This window comes from Oncorhynchus gorbuscha, linkage group LG08 (genome assembly GCF_021184085.1).
Source record: "Oncorhynchus gorbuscha isolate QuinsamMale2020 ecotype Even-year linkage group LG08, OgorEven_v1.0, whole genome shotgun sequence".
NCBI classification, from domain to species: Eukaryota; Metazoa; Chordata; class Actinopteri; order Salmoniformes; family Salmonidae; genus Oncorhynchus; species Oncorhynchus gorbuscha.
The window spans coordinates 9,147,794-9,161,439 of NC_060180.1; the positions used below are offsets into that span (position 1 = coordinate 9,147,794).

The 13,646-nt window shown below is 42.5% G+C and overlaps 1 protein-coding gene across 1 annotated transcript in view; it reads left to right on the forward strand.

Moving 5' to 3' along the window:
* Nucleotides 1-641: 641 nt before the first annotated feature.
* LOC124041168 (spectrin beta chain, non-erythrocytic 1-like) overlaps nucleotides 642-13,646 on the forward strand; it is a 126,234-nt gene continuing 113,229 nt past the window's right edge. The window contains exon 1 of the mRNA XM_046358418.1: nucleotides 642-813. The gene's annotated coding sequence lies outside the window, so the exon portion shown is untranslated. The remainder of the gene's footprint in view (nucleotides 814-13,646) is intronic.

The window sequence follows — 13,646 nt, forward strand, 5'->3', positions numbered from 1 at the left end:
TGGCTCAAATCCCCGAGCTGACTAGGTGACAAATCTATTAATGTGCCCTTAAGCAAGGCATGTAACCATAATTGCTCCTGTAAGTCGAGCTTCTGCGAAAATGTAATGTAAGTGTGTCATCTCTCTATAACACAATCTTTACTTTATGATGACACTATCGAATCTTCCAAGAATTTCCACAAAGAATTTCCAATGTGTCTACGGTCTACAATGTGTTTAGGACACACGATTTTCTTTGGCTTGTGCTTTTACCAGTCCTGATTTAATTTATTAATGCTCAGCTGGTTGATACAAGTGCAAATGTATGTACAATTCTACATGTAATTCAATAGCTATGCTGACACAGCATATTATACAGTGGCAGCATTGAGATATAGACCGCAATAATGTCCCACTTTTAATTTCAAACGTTGCCCTAAATCACGCATGTGGAGATGTTGGACGCGCTCCTCTGCCCAGGCGTTGTTGACTTCTGCAAGATCTTACAACGCCTGGACAGGTATTTTCAGTATCAGTTAACAATGTCATATGTCATAGGAATTGTCAGTCAATGACACAGTAATTGACGCGTCACGCAACCATTGGTTGATGCATGCAATATCTGAGCAGAGGAACGCGACCACTGACGAGGAAGCCTTGCGCAGAACCCACTTGGTGCGTGAGACCTTGCGGACGAAGTCTCCGCCCATTGTCGAGATTGTGCTGCAGTTGCAGCAAGAAAGGTGGTGAGGAGGACTCCATCAGGATTCTGCGTTTTTCTCGTCCAGTGTCTGGCTGCGTGCTGTTTGCAGGCTTCTCCGAAATTGTTGATTGGTAAGTTTGTGCAATTATTTTATTGAGATAGGAAATTGGTTTGGCGCTCTTCTCGGCGATGGAGACCACACTCCGGACCGCTCTAAACAGATTACACCGCAATAAGAGTTCTCTTTGTATCCAGTTAGAATCAGTTACTGTTGCAAAAATCATGTGGAACCGAACAGATCTTGTTCTATCCACATTGCTCAGATTTCGAAGTTCGTGTTTATATTTGACCCTGATGAAGTTGTCTTTGCTTGAAATATCAGATTTATGTGTTTGTGCGGCGTTGTGTTTTTATAAAGGCCATTCATTCAGAGAGCATCTAATCTGTAGGGTACTTGGTTCGCAGTCACACATTGCGCCATGTTAATCTGGAGGTTTGAGAATGTATATAACGGTATACACAAGGAGCCACCCTACTGCTCTTTGAAGAGATGCAGGCGTGGCCGCCCTTGTTTATAGAAACATTGCTATGATTTCAAGCCAAACACTGATAAATCCGACATTCAAAGCAAAATTCTGGACTTTAATGTATTAAATGTGTGTAATGATATTGAGGAATTACATCTAGGTACCGTATGTATAACTTGAAGCTATTATGTAATCAGATAGGAGATGCATGTATCGCTCGCCGTAGGCCTATGTCACATCGGAGTCTGCTCTCTGCTACATGTGGCTCGAGGCTACCCTTTAATGTTTACCGGGAGTTGAAAACATTTAGTGACGTCATTGGCACAATTTAAATCACAGCAACTGCTGAATTGACCCTTTGCTGGTGAAATCCCCCATTTGCCTCACGTCTTCACATGTTTGTGCCAAACGGGGTTGTCACTATATTGAGCAAGGTGGGCTTTGAGGCCTTTTAAATAGTTACGAACGCCTTGTGATTATGAGATATCCAGCGCATTGGCTTTGCTGTCCCGAGTGTCACTGACAGTCGTGAGTCAGTTTGGTTGTAAATCATTTCTCTGCTGCAGGGTCTATATTGAATGTACAAAACATTAGGAACGACTGCTCTTTCCATGACAGACTGACCAGGTGAAAGCTACGATCCCTTATTGATGTTACTTCTACTTCAATCAGTATAGATGGGGAGGGGACAAATTAAAGGATTTTTAAGCCATCAGACAATTGAGACGTCATCGGGCTCCCGAGTGGCGCAGAGGTCTAAGGCATTGCATCTCCGACGCCCTGGTTTGAATCCAGGATGCATCACAACCGGCTGAGATTGGGAGTCCTGTAGGGCAGCGCACTGCCATTCAGATGTTGAATGGGCAAAGACAAAATGTATACATTACATAGCCAAAGGTATGTGGACACCTGCATGTTGAACATCTCCTACAAAAATCATGGGTATTGATATGGAGTTGCCGCCCCCCCCCCCCCCTTTGCTGCTATAACAGCCTCTACTCTTCTGGGAAGGCTTTCCACTATTCAAATAAATAATTATTGAACCTTTATTTATACAGGTCTTTTTCAAGAGAGACCTGGTCCAATAAAATGTTGCAACATTGCTGTGGGGACTTGCTTCCATTCAGCCACAAGAGCATTGTGAGGTCGGGCTCTGATGTTGGGCGATTAGGCCTACGTTCCAATTCATCCCAAAGGTGTTCAATGGAATTGAGGTCAGGGCTCTGTGCAGGCCAGTCAAGTTCTTCCACACCGATCTCGACAAACCATTTTGTCAGGAAAGGGCCTTCCCAAACTGTTGCCAAAGTTGGAAGCACAGAATTGTCTATAATGTAATTGTATGCTCTACTGTTAATATTTCACTTCACTGGAACTAAGGTGCCTAGCCCAAAACATGGATAAACAGCCCCAGACCATTATTCCTCCTCCACCAAGCTTTAAAGTCGGCATAATGCATTAGGGCAGGTAGTGTTCTCTTGGCATCAGCCACATCCAGAGTTGTCCGTTGGACTGCCAGATGGTGAAGCGTGAATCATCACGTTTCCACTGCTCCGGAGTCCAATGGCAGCGAGCTTTACACCGCTCCAGCTGGCACTTAGCATTGCATATGTTGATCTTAGTCTTGAAGCTCCCGATAGGGTAGCCTAGTGGTTAGGGTGTTGGACTAGTCAGCTCGGGGATTTTAACTTGTAGCCTTTCGGTTACAAGGTACAAACATGTCGTTCTGCCCCTGAACAGGCAGTTAACCCACTGTTCCTAGGCCGTCATTAAAAATAAGAAATTGTTCTTAACTGACTTGCCTAGTTAAATAAAGATTTTTTAAAAAGTCATTGTGCTGACGTTGCTTCCAGAGGCACTTTGGAACTGTGAGTGTTGCAACTGAGGTCGGACTTTAAAAATAAAAAAAAATGTTTTTTTTACACGTTACATGCTTCAGCACTCGGTGGGCCTGTTCTGTGAGCTTGTGTGGCCTACCACTTCGCAGCTGAGCTGTTGCTCTTTGACGTTTTCTCTTCATGATAACTGCACTTTTATAGTTGACTGGGGCAGCTCAAGCAGGGCATAAATTTGACGAACTGACTTGTTGGTGAAGCGGGCATCCTATGATGGTGCCACCCTGAAGGTCACTGAGCTCTTCAATACGGGACATTCTACTGCTAATTTTTTTCTCTGGAGATTGCATGTCTGTGCTCTATTTTATACACCTGTCAGCAACCGGTGTGGCTGAAATGGCGGCATCCACTAATTTGAAGGTGTCCACAAACTTAGTGTAAGTGCCTTTGAACGGGGTATGGTAGTAGGTACCAGGCGCACTGGTTTGTGTGAAGAACTCCAATTTTGCTGGGTTTTTCACCCTCAACAGTTTCCCGAGTGTATCAAGAATGGTCCACCACCCAAAGGGCATCCAGCCAACTTGACACAACTGTGCGAACATTGGAGTCAACATGGGCCAGCATCCCTGTGGAACGCTTTCAACACTTTGTAGGGTCCATGCCCTGATGAATTGAGGCTGAGGACAAAGGGGAGAGCAACTCCGTATTAGGAAGGTGTTTTGTACACTCGGTGTATATTTCGAGTGAGCAGCCCTTTTGCTATTGAACATGAATGTAAATATTTACCACACCATTTCATAAACCCTCGTGCCCTTTCAAGTATTATTCAGCCATTCAGGAGGAAACTGTGACGCACAAGTCCATAGCCACGTTCTCAGTTTTTAGGATGACTGGCATCACAGGCCAGTAGCCTCCTCGTGAGCCCTTGGCTGTAGTTTGTGTGCTGGTTGGCTGTGCTCTAGCATGAGTGTGACTGATCATAATGATAAAAGACTATCTCCCTTTTTTCAATTCAAAGGGCTTTATTGGCATGGGAAACCAAAGTGAAATAAACAATAAAAAATAATAAACAGGAAACATTACACTCTCAAGTTCCAAAGGAATAGACATTTGAAATGTTATGGCTATAAACAATATGCAAATAGTTCAAGTACAAAAGGATAAATAAATATGGGTTGTATTTACAATGGTGTTAGCTGGTGTCCCCTTTCTTGTGGCAACAAGTCACAAATCTTGCTGCTTTGATAGTACACTGGTATTTCACCCAATAGATATGGGAGTTATCAAATTCTTTGGATCTGTGTAATCTGAGGGAAATGTGTCTATGGTCATACATTTGGCAGGAGGTTAGGACGTGCAGCTCAGTTTCCACCTCATTTTGTGGGCAGTGTGGCCATAGCCTGTTCTCTTGAGAGCCAGGTCTGCCTACGACGGCCTTTCTCAATAGCAAGGCTATGCTCACGGAGTCTGTACATAGTCACAGCTGTCCTTAATTTTTGGTCTGTCACAGTGGTCAGGTATCTAGTTTGCTCTTTTGTAAATTCTTTCCAATGTGTCCAATTCTCTTTTTTTCCCCCTCATGATTTAGGTGGGTCTAATTGAATTGCTGTCCTGGGGCTCTTTGGGGTGTGTTTGTGAATAGAGCCCCGGGACCAGCTCTTCTCCAGGTTCATCTCTCTGCAGAGGATGGCTTTGTTGTGGAAGGTTTGTTAATCGCTTCCTTTTAGGTGGTTGTAGAATTTAACAGATATTTTCAGGATTTTGACCTTTAGCATGCATTGGCTTAATTTTGCTCTGCATGAATTGTTTTGTGTTGTTCGCTGGGGATATTTTTGCAGAATTCTGCATTCAGTTTCTCAATTCTTTGTGTTTGAGCGGACCCCAGACCTCACAACCATAAAGGTTTTTATTACTGATTCAAGTGTATTTTTCTGCCAGATCTGGATGGGCAACAGTATCTTTAAAAAAATATATTAAAAAAACATTTTTACCCCTTTTTTTTTTTCTCCCCAATTTCGTGGTATCCAATTGTTGCAATAGCTACTAAGGTTGAAAGTCATGCGTCCTCCCATACACAACCCAACCAGCCGTACTGCTTAACACAGCGCTTGTCCAACCCGGAAGCCAGCCGCACCAATGTGTCGGAGGGTCATCCGCCACCTCATCAGGAGCATCCCCACGCCTTGTAGGAAAATGGCATATATTATTATTTTATTATTATTATATTATTATTTATTATTTTATTATTATTATTATATATTAGGAAGGTCATACAGGCATGTGGAGGCCACACACACTACTGAGCCTCATTTTGACTTGTTTTAAGGACATTACATCAATTGAGTCACTCTAAATCCATGGGTTGATAAATTTGATTTCCAGTGATAATTTGTGATTTTTGTTGTCAGCACATTAAACTATGTAAAGAAAAGTATTTAATAAGAATATTTCATTCAGATCTAGGATGTGTTTATTTAGTGTTCCCTTTTTTTTTGAGCTGTGAACATTTTCTCTCGCGCCTCTGTTTTCTACCTATGTACCAAGCCAGTAGGTGGACAAGTTCCTTTTGCATGGCTCGGGGGGGGGGGGCCCGGGTGGGTGGTAATTTCAATTAAGGACGACTGGAATAGTCTGACACGTTCAACCCCCCCCCCCCCCTCCCCCATCTGGGCCATGCAAAACGAGCTCGCTGTTTCATCAGTTATTAGTGCAGAGTAGTGTTCATACATTTTCCCCCGGGGGGAATCCTGTTAACCTCGGAGGCTTCTTGTCTTGTGAAGTGATGGGTGTTTGTTTACTGAAGGAGGAACTTATTTTCTAGCTCTCTGGGAGAACTGAGGAATGCTCATTGTCCTATAAGAGTACTTTAACTTGGTGTCAGATAAGCAAGCAGGTGATGTCTATTTTCAGGAATGAGGCCAGCCTGCCCTGCAGTGGGAACCTGTTCTCTGTCCTCTCTCCCTCTTCAATCAAGAGAATGAGATTCTGCTTTTGGTTGGGTTTGTTCCTTTTTAAAGAGGCAATCTGTGTTACTTCATCCATTTTTAGATGTATACATTATTTGTAACCGTTGATTCTTGAAGAATATAACTTATAAATGCCTCAAGCCTAGGTCAACTTTTTTTTTATTCCAGATGTTTGTAAATGTACATTAACCTGTCTAGGACACGTTCCGATAACTGAACCTCCCCCAACATTCCGCTGAAAAGGTAGCACGGGAAATTCAAAAATATTTTAGAAATATTTAACTATCACACATTAACAAGTCCAATACAGCAAATGAAAAACATCTTGTTAATCTACCAATCGTGTCAGATTTTTAAAAAAAGAAGAAAAAAAACGTTTTACAGCGAACGCAACTTATATTTATGTTAACCACCAAATCCAAAAAAACAGCCAAAGAAAGTTAATCACTAAACTTTGATATCCTTCATCAGATGACACTCGTATGACATTTTACACAATACATTTATGTTTTGTTCAATAATATGCATATTTATAGCCACATCTCGGTTTACATTGGCGCCATGTTCAGAAATGCGCTATGTCAGATAACAAAAATACTCAAACTTTGACGAAAGATACACTGGTTCTTAATGCAACCGCTGTGTCAGATTTGTATTTTTAAACGTTAGGAAAAAAGCATACCATGCTAAATATATTTCTCTGCCATGTTGGAGTCAACAAATACAAAATTACATCATAAATATTCCCTTTGAGCTTTCATCAGAATGCAGTGCAAGGAATCTTAGTTCCGCAATAAATCGTTTTGTTCCAGAATGTTAATTACTAGTGTCCAATTAGCTAGCACGTTTAGTTCACATGTTTAAAACCTGGCGCTGGTCCAGGTGAACTCGGCATTCGTTTTTGTATACAGAGTAATGGAGCGCATGACGATATAATGAGTACTGCGCATAACCAGGAACTGGCATTCAGTGAATAGGCGATGAGTTAAATATTGTCTGTGTACAACAAATTATGTTGCAGGCGAAAGCCTGAGAAATCCAATCCGGAAGTGCCTAATATTCTGAAAGCGCTGCGTCCCTATTGAGCAGTGAATGGGCTATCAACCAGATTACTCTTTCTCCGTATTCCCGACGGTGCCTACAGCATTGTGACGTAGTTTTACACATTTATGTTGAAGAATACCCGTAGGTGGCTACATTGCGCAAGTGGTCACCTGATGCTCCCAGAGATTCTCGCGTAAAATACAGAGGTAGCCATCACTCCAATCGGTCCTACTGAAAAACGAATTGTCTCGCTGGATATATTATCGAATAGATATTTGGAAAAACACCTTGAGGATGGATTATAACTGAAGTTTGCCATGTTTCTGATTATTATGGAGCTAATTTGGAATATTTTTCACCATTTTCGTGACTGCGATTTCTCAGCCAAACGTGAAGCACAAACGGAGCTATTTCGCCTACAAAAATTATATTTTTGGAAAAAAGGAACATTTGCGATCTAACTGGGAGTCTCGTGAGTGAAAACATCCAAAGGTAAACGGTTTAATTTGATTGCTTTTCTGATTTCCATTACCTGCTGCTAGCTGGACAAAATGCTATGCTAGGCTATCGATAAACTTACACATGCTTGTCTAGCTTTGGCTGTAAAGCATATTTTGAAAATCTGAGATGACTGGGTGTTTAACTAAAGGCTAAGCTGTGTCTCAATATATTTCACTTGTGATTTTCATGAATAGGAATATTTCCTAGTAATATTTATGTCTGTTATGCTAATTAGTGTCAGATGATTACAATGGTCCTGGGGTGTCACTAGAGGCTAAGATTTTTTTCTTTTTGCTTTATTAAACAGATTAAAAGAAAAAGGATGTCCAGGGACCTGTAGTAGACTTTGTTTCATGGAATTGTTTTTGTTGTCTTAACCTCTTATGACTAGGGGCAGTATTGAGTAGCTTGGATGATTTAAGGTGCCCAGAGTAAACTGCCTGCTACTCAAGCCCAGTTGTTAATATATGTAGATTTGGATAGAAAACACTGACGTTTTTAAAACTGTTTGAATGATGTCTGTGTATAACAGAACTCATATGGCAGGCAAAAACTTGAGAAATCCAACCAGGAAGTGGGAAATCTGAGGTTTGTAGTTTTCCAACTCATCGGCCTATCGAATAAAAGTGGGATATTGGTCATATTGCACTTCCTAAGGCTTCCACTAGATGTCACGTCTTTAGAACCTTGTTTGATGCTTCTACTGTGAACGAGGGGGGGAATGAAGGCTCTTTGAGTCAGGGGTCTGGCAGTGTCATGAGCTGACCACCCGCGTTCATGTGAGTTAGACCTGCGTTCCATTGCATTTCTACAGACAAAGGAATTCTCCGGTTGGAACATTATTGAAGATTTTATGTTAACATCCTAAAGATTGATTCTGTACATCGTTTGACATGTTTCTACGACCTGTAATATGACTTCTTCTTAACTTTTGCATGGACTTGCCCGCACGTAGTGAGTTTGAATTGTGTATTGAACGCGCGAACAAAAAGTTGTTTGGACATAAATGATGGACTTTATGGAACAAATCAAACATTGTGGAACTGGGATTCCTGGGAGTGCATTCTGATCACAGGTAAGTGAATATTTATAATGGTATTCTGACATCTGACTCCACAACATGGCAGATATCTTTATGGCTTGTTTGGGCTTAGAGCGCTGTACTCAGATTACAGCATGGTGTGCTTTTTTTCCGAAAAAAATGTAAAAATCTGACACAGCGGTTGCATTAAGGAGAGGTTTATCTGAAGTTCCATGTATAATACATGCATCTTTTTATCAATGTTTATGAGTATTTCTGTAAATTGATGTGGCTCTCTACAAAATCACTGGATGTTTTGGAGGTAAAACATTACTGAAAATGCGCCAATGTAAACAGATTTTTGGCTATAAATATGAACTTTATCGAACAAAGCATACATGTATTGTGTAACATGTGTGTCATTTGATGAAGATCATCAAAGATTAGTGATTCATTTTATCTTTCTGCTTTTTGTGACTTCTCTCTTTGGCTGGAAAAAATGGCTGTTTTTCTGTGAATAAGTGCTGACCTAACATAATGTTGTGCTTTCGTCGTAAAGCCTTTTTGAAATCTTTAAAATGGTGTAAAATAGTACTATGTCTGAGGAATTTTAGTTATGAGATTTCTGTTTTTGACTTTGGCGCCCTGCACTTTCAATGGCTGTCATATCCATCCCGTTAACGGGATCCCAGCCATATTAAACAGGTTTATATAAGTCTCCAATGTCCTAGTGCTCCTTTTCAAGTAAAATCAACACAGAATTTACCTGTGAGTGTTTGGTTTCCCCGTTAGAGGGTTAGGCCTGACCTGTATAGCCCCACTGTAGCCTCTCTATCTCTGGCACCCCGGGTCAGCTGAGCTGTGCAGCCCAGGCTGAGTGCGCTCCTCTGTGTGAGAATGGCTGGGGTCACCTTGCCTGGTGGAAACATCTCTGGCTGTTCATCTTCAAGGCTGTAAGTGGGTTGATGTCCTATCAGGGAGGGGAAAGTGCTGGAAAGCTGCAGCAGGTAGGAAATGGAACGGCAGAACTGTGCGACAGAACTCGTGCGTTTGCTCAATGGCACAACCCTGGCTAAAAATGGGCAACTGTTTCAGCTGGAAAGGTATTTTCTCTCGCTTTTATTTTATCCCCCCCCCCCCCAATTGGATGTTTTAGTTTAGGAATTCTCTCTCTCTCGGATGTTTTAGTTTAGGATTAGATTCTCTCGTCTCTGGTGGACATGTCTGTATAAATGGAGGGATCGGAGTTCATTGTTGAAAGGACCTCAATTCCCAATTACTCTATACCTTGTACCTCTGTCTTCTCCTGTCCTTTACCGCAAGGTCTGACATCCATTTAGTTTGACAAGAGCAGTAGTTTATTTCCCACCACCATCATACCATTCTTCTCAGTACAGAGATTAATTTTTCCCTTTTCTGTTTACACTCTACTCTACACAGAACCTGTTTGAGACATGTTACATTTCTCCAGTGCTAATCCTGGTTTGCCTCACGTTGTGTACAACCACGGATAACTTTGTGACCCAGGGATGACCTCGGCTGGGGTCAGTCTTGACTACTACAGTTGTACCCATTGTGTCATCTATTCTAAACAACTGTTTAGGAGTGGGAGATTGTGCAGCACTGAAGTGGGTAACCTGTGTGTGAGCGATTAATTGATTCTTTGGCATAAGGATGGCATGGAATCATTCATATGGTGGTGTTTTAGTGGGCAGTGGAATGTGCAGCGAGGCTTGGTCAGTGGAATGTGTGATTGACTTGACAGCGGGAGTGTTTACCAACTCAAATCAAGTTGTATTAGTCACATGCGCCGCATACAACAGGTGTAGACTTTACAGTGAAATGTTTACTTATGAGCCCCTAACCAACAATGCAGTTAAAAAAAAAAGATATAGAAGTAACAAGTAAGTAAAAAGCAGCAGTAAAATAACAATAGCAAGACTATATACAAGGGCTACTGGTTAGTTGAGGTAAAATTATTTAAGTGATTATGGGGGGGGAATAGGTTTTGTGCCCTCTTCACAACTGTCTTGGTGTGCTTGGACCATGTTAGGTTGTTGATGTGGACACCAAAGAACTTGAAGCTCTCAACTTGCTCCACTGCAGCCCCATCGATGAGAATGGGGACGTGCTCGGTCCTCTTTTTCCTGTAGTCCACAATCATCTCATTTGTCTTGATCACGTTGAGGGAGAGGTTGTTGTCCTGGCACCACATGGCCGTGTCTCTGACCTCCCTATAGGCTGTTTTGTCGTTGTCTGTCACCAGGCCTACCTACCACTGTCATTGGCAAACTTAATGATGGTGTTGGAGTCTTGCATGGCCGTGCAGTCATGAGTGAACAGGGAGTACAGGAGGGGACTGTACGCACCCCTGAGGGGCCCCTGTGTTGAGGATTAGTGTGGCGGATGTGCTGTTACCTACCCGTACCACCTGGGGGCGGCCCGTCAGGAAGTCCCGGATCCAGTTGCAGAGGGAGGTGTTTAGTCTCAGGGTCCTTAGCTTAATAATGAGCTTGTGAGGGCACCCTGGTGTTGAATGCTGCACTGTAGTCAATGAATAGCATTCTATTCATAGTGTTCATTTTTTCCAGGTGTGAAAGGGCAGTGTGGAGTGTAATAGTGATTGCATCATCTGTGGAGCTGTTGGGGTGGTATGCAAATTAGAGTGGGTATAGTGTTTCTGGAATAATTAGTGTTGTGTTCCATGATCAGCCTTTCAAAGCACTTCATGGCTACAGATGTGAGTGCTGTGGGTCAGTCATTTAGGCAGGTTACCTTAGTGTTTTAGGGCACAGGCACTATGGTGGTCTGCTTAAAACATGTTGGTATTAGACTCTGACAGAGGGAGGTTAAAAATGTAATTGAAGACACTTGCCAGCTGGGCTGGACCTCAGGGGTTTGGAGACAAATGTCTCTACTGCTCAATAGATAACAGCTACAGTTCATCCATGTTTTTTTCATATTCAGACTCGGTCATGTGTATTCACTCATGGCCCCAGGCAGTTTGAGTTCTATATTGTGTACACACCCAAGAGCCAATGTGTGCATGGCTCCAGGCCTAGGAGCTATGGACTTATGATCAGCGGTATGAACGCAACATGCAACTATTTCAAACATTTTACTGACTTAGTTCATAGAAGGAAGTCAGGCTATTGAAATAAATGAATTGGGCCCTAATCTGTAGATTTCACATTACTGGGCAGGGGAGCAGCCATGAGTGGGCCTGGGAGGGTGTAGGCCCACTCATTTGGGAGCCAGGCCCAGCCAATCAGAATGAGTTTTAAAGGGCTTTATTACAGACAGAAATACTCCTCAACACCCCCACACTCCCTCTGAAGGTCCTTGGCTGGCGTCAATCCTGAAGAAGCCGGATGTGGAGGTCCTTGGCTGGCATGGTTACACATGGTCTCCGGTTGTGAGGCCGGTTGGACGTACTGCCAAATTCTCTAAAATTACGTTGGAGGCGGCTTATAGTAGAGACATTAACATTAAATTCTCTGGCAACAGCTCTGTTGGACATTCCTGCAGTCAGCATGCCAATTGCACGCTCCCTCAACTTGAGATCTGTGGCATTGTATTGTGACAACTGCACATTTTAGAGGTCTTTTATTGTCCCAGCATAATGTGCACCTGTGTTGAACATGCTTTTTAATCATCTTCTTGATATGCCACACCTGTCTGGTGGATGGATTATCTTGGCAAAGGAAAAATGCTCACTAACAGGGATGTAATCAAATTTGTACACAGCATTTGAGAGAAATAAGCTTCTTGTGTTTCTGGTGTCTTTTATTTCAGCTTTACATGTTTACTTTTATTGAGTATATGTATGAAATCCAAGGCATTGGCAATGTGTGTGTCTGAGAATGTCCTTTGACTTTTTGGGGGCTTTTCAGTTCTGCATTTTGTTAATGGGGGAAACTTGAGCAGGGGAGTTTGCGACATGACCTTCTCTGGGATTACTTTAATTTGATTTGCATGTAGCCAAAGGCTACTTACAACATTAGCTGTAACCCTACACACAGTCTGTGAGCATGGGATGTTCTATGCACAAAGTGTTGGATGCTCGCAATTCAAATTCATGAAGTTCTGCAGATGTGGCAGCTCAGTGATAATGTTATAGAGTGGGTGTGAAACACTAGCCAAGGAGAGATACAATGTTTATCTGTTCTCTCTGAAGAATCATTCTGCAAACACCCCCACATAATGTCAGTATAAGGAAAGGAAAATTAAGCACCAATATACATTTTTGAGCCCATGAGATAGAACTGTGTCAATTTAAACCCAGTGCAGACCTCACTGGTAGAAGTCATTTCAAACAGGTGACATGAGTTCATAACGATAGTCTGTGTGAAACCAGGATTAGACATGACGAGACTCTTAACTCTGCTTTCACTGTGCGTACGTCTACTTCTGTCTGTCATTCTGATTCTGTGGGCTGTGATGTCTTGCCAGTATCACCCTCAGGATCACAGAATCCATTCAGTAATATTATTGTTATAATGACAGCCTCAACATGCAGGCTGTCTGGATCCTGTAAAGCTTGTCTCTCCATCCTTAGAACTAGAGGTCCCTGGAATAACTGCATATGTTAACCAGCATAATGGCACAAGCTCTTCCAAAATAATATCCTACTACAGTGCTGCGTCCAGATTCTCCTTCATTTGACGTTTGCTTGTGTGTGTGTGTGTGTGTGTGTGTGTGTGGGGGGGGGGGGGTGATTGTGAGCCTTGTCAGTAGCTGTCCGTCTCTGCTTAAAATACACTCTTGTGGGAGTTTCATTTTTACTAAGGCTGGGGCGGTTGAGCTGTGCTGAGGAGGTATTCAGGAGATTGCTCTGGAGTATTATTTTTCCTTAAATACACACTGTCCCACACATGGCATGCTGGGAATAGTGGGGTCCACAGGCAAGGCCCTGGGAGCCTGTCCTTGAACACATAATTCAGCCCCGTGGCTCAGTCTCAACCCATAATTGATTCCCCAGTGGAGAGGGGATCGTTTGCTCTTCTGACCTGCCAATAATGTCACCCAGCAGCAGGAGATTGGTGTCTGACATCAGAACTAAGAGGAACAAGA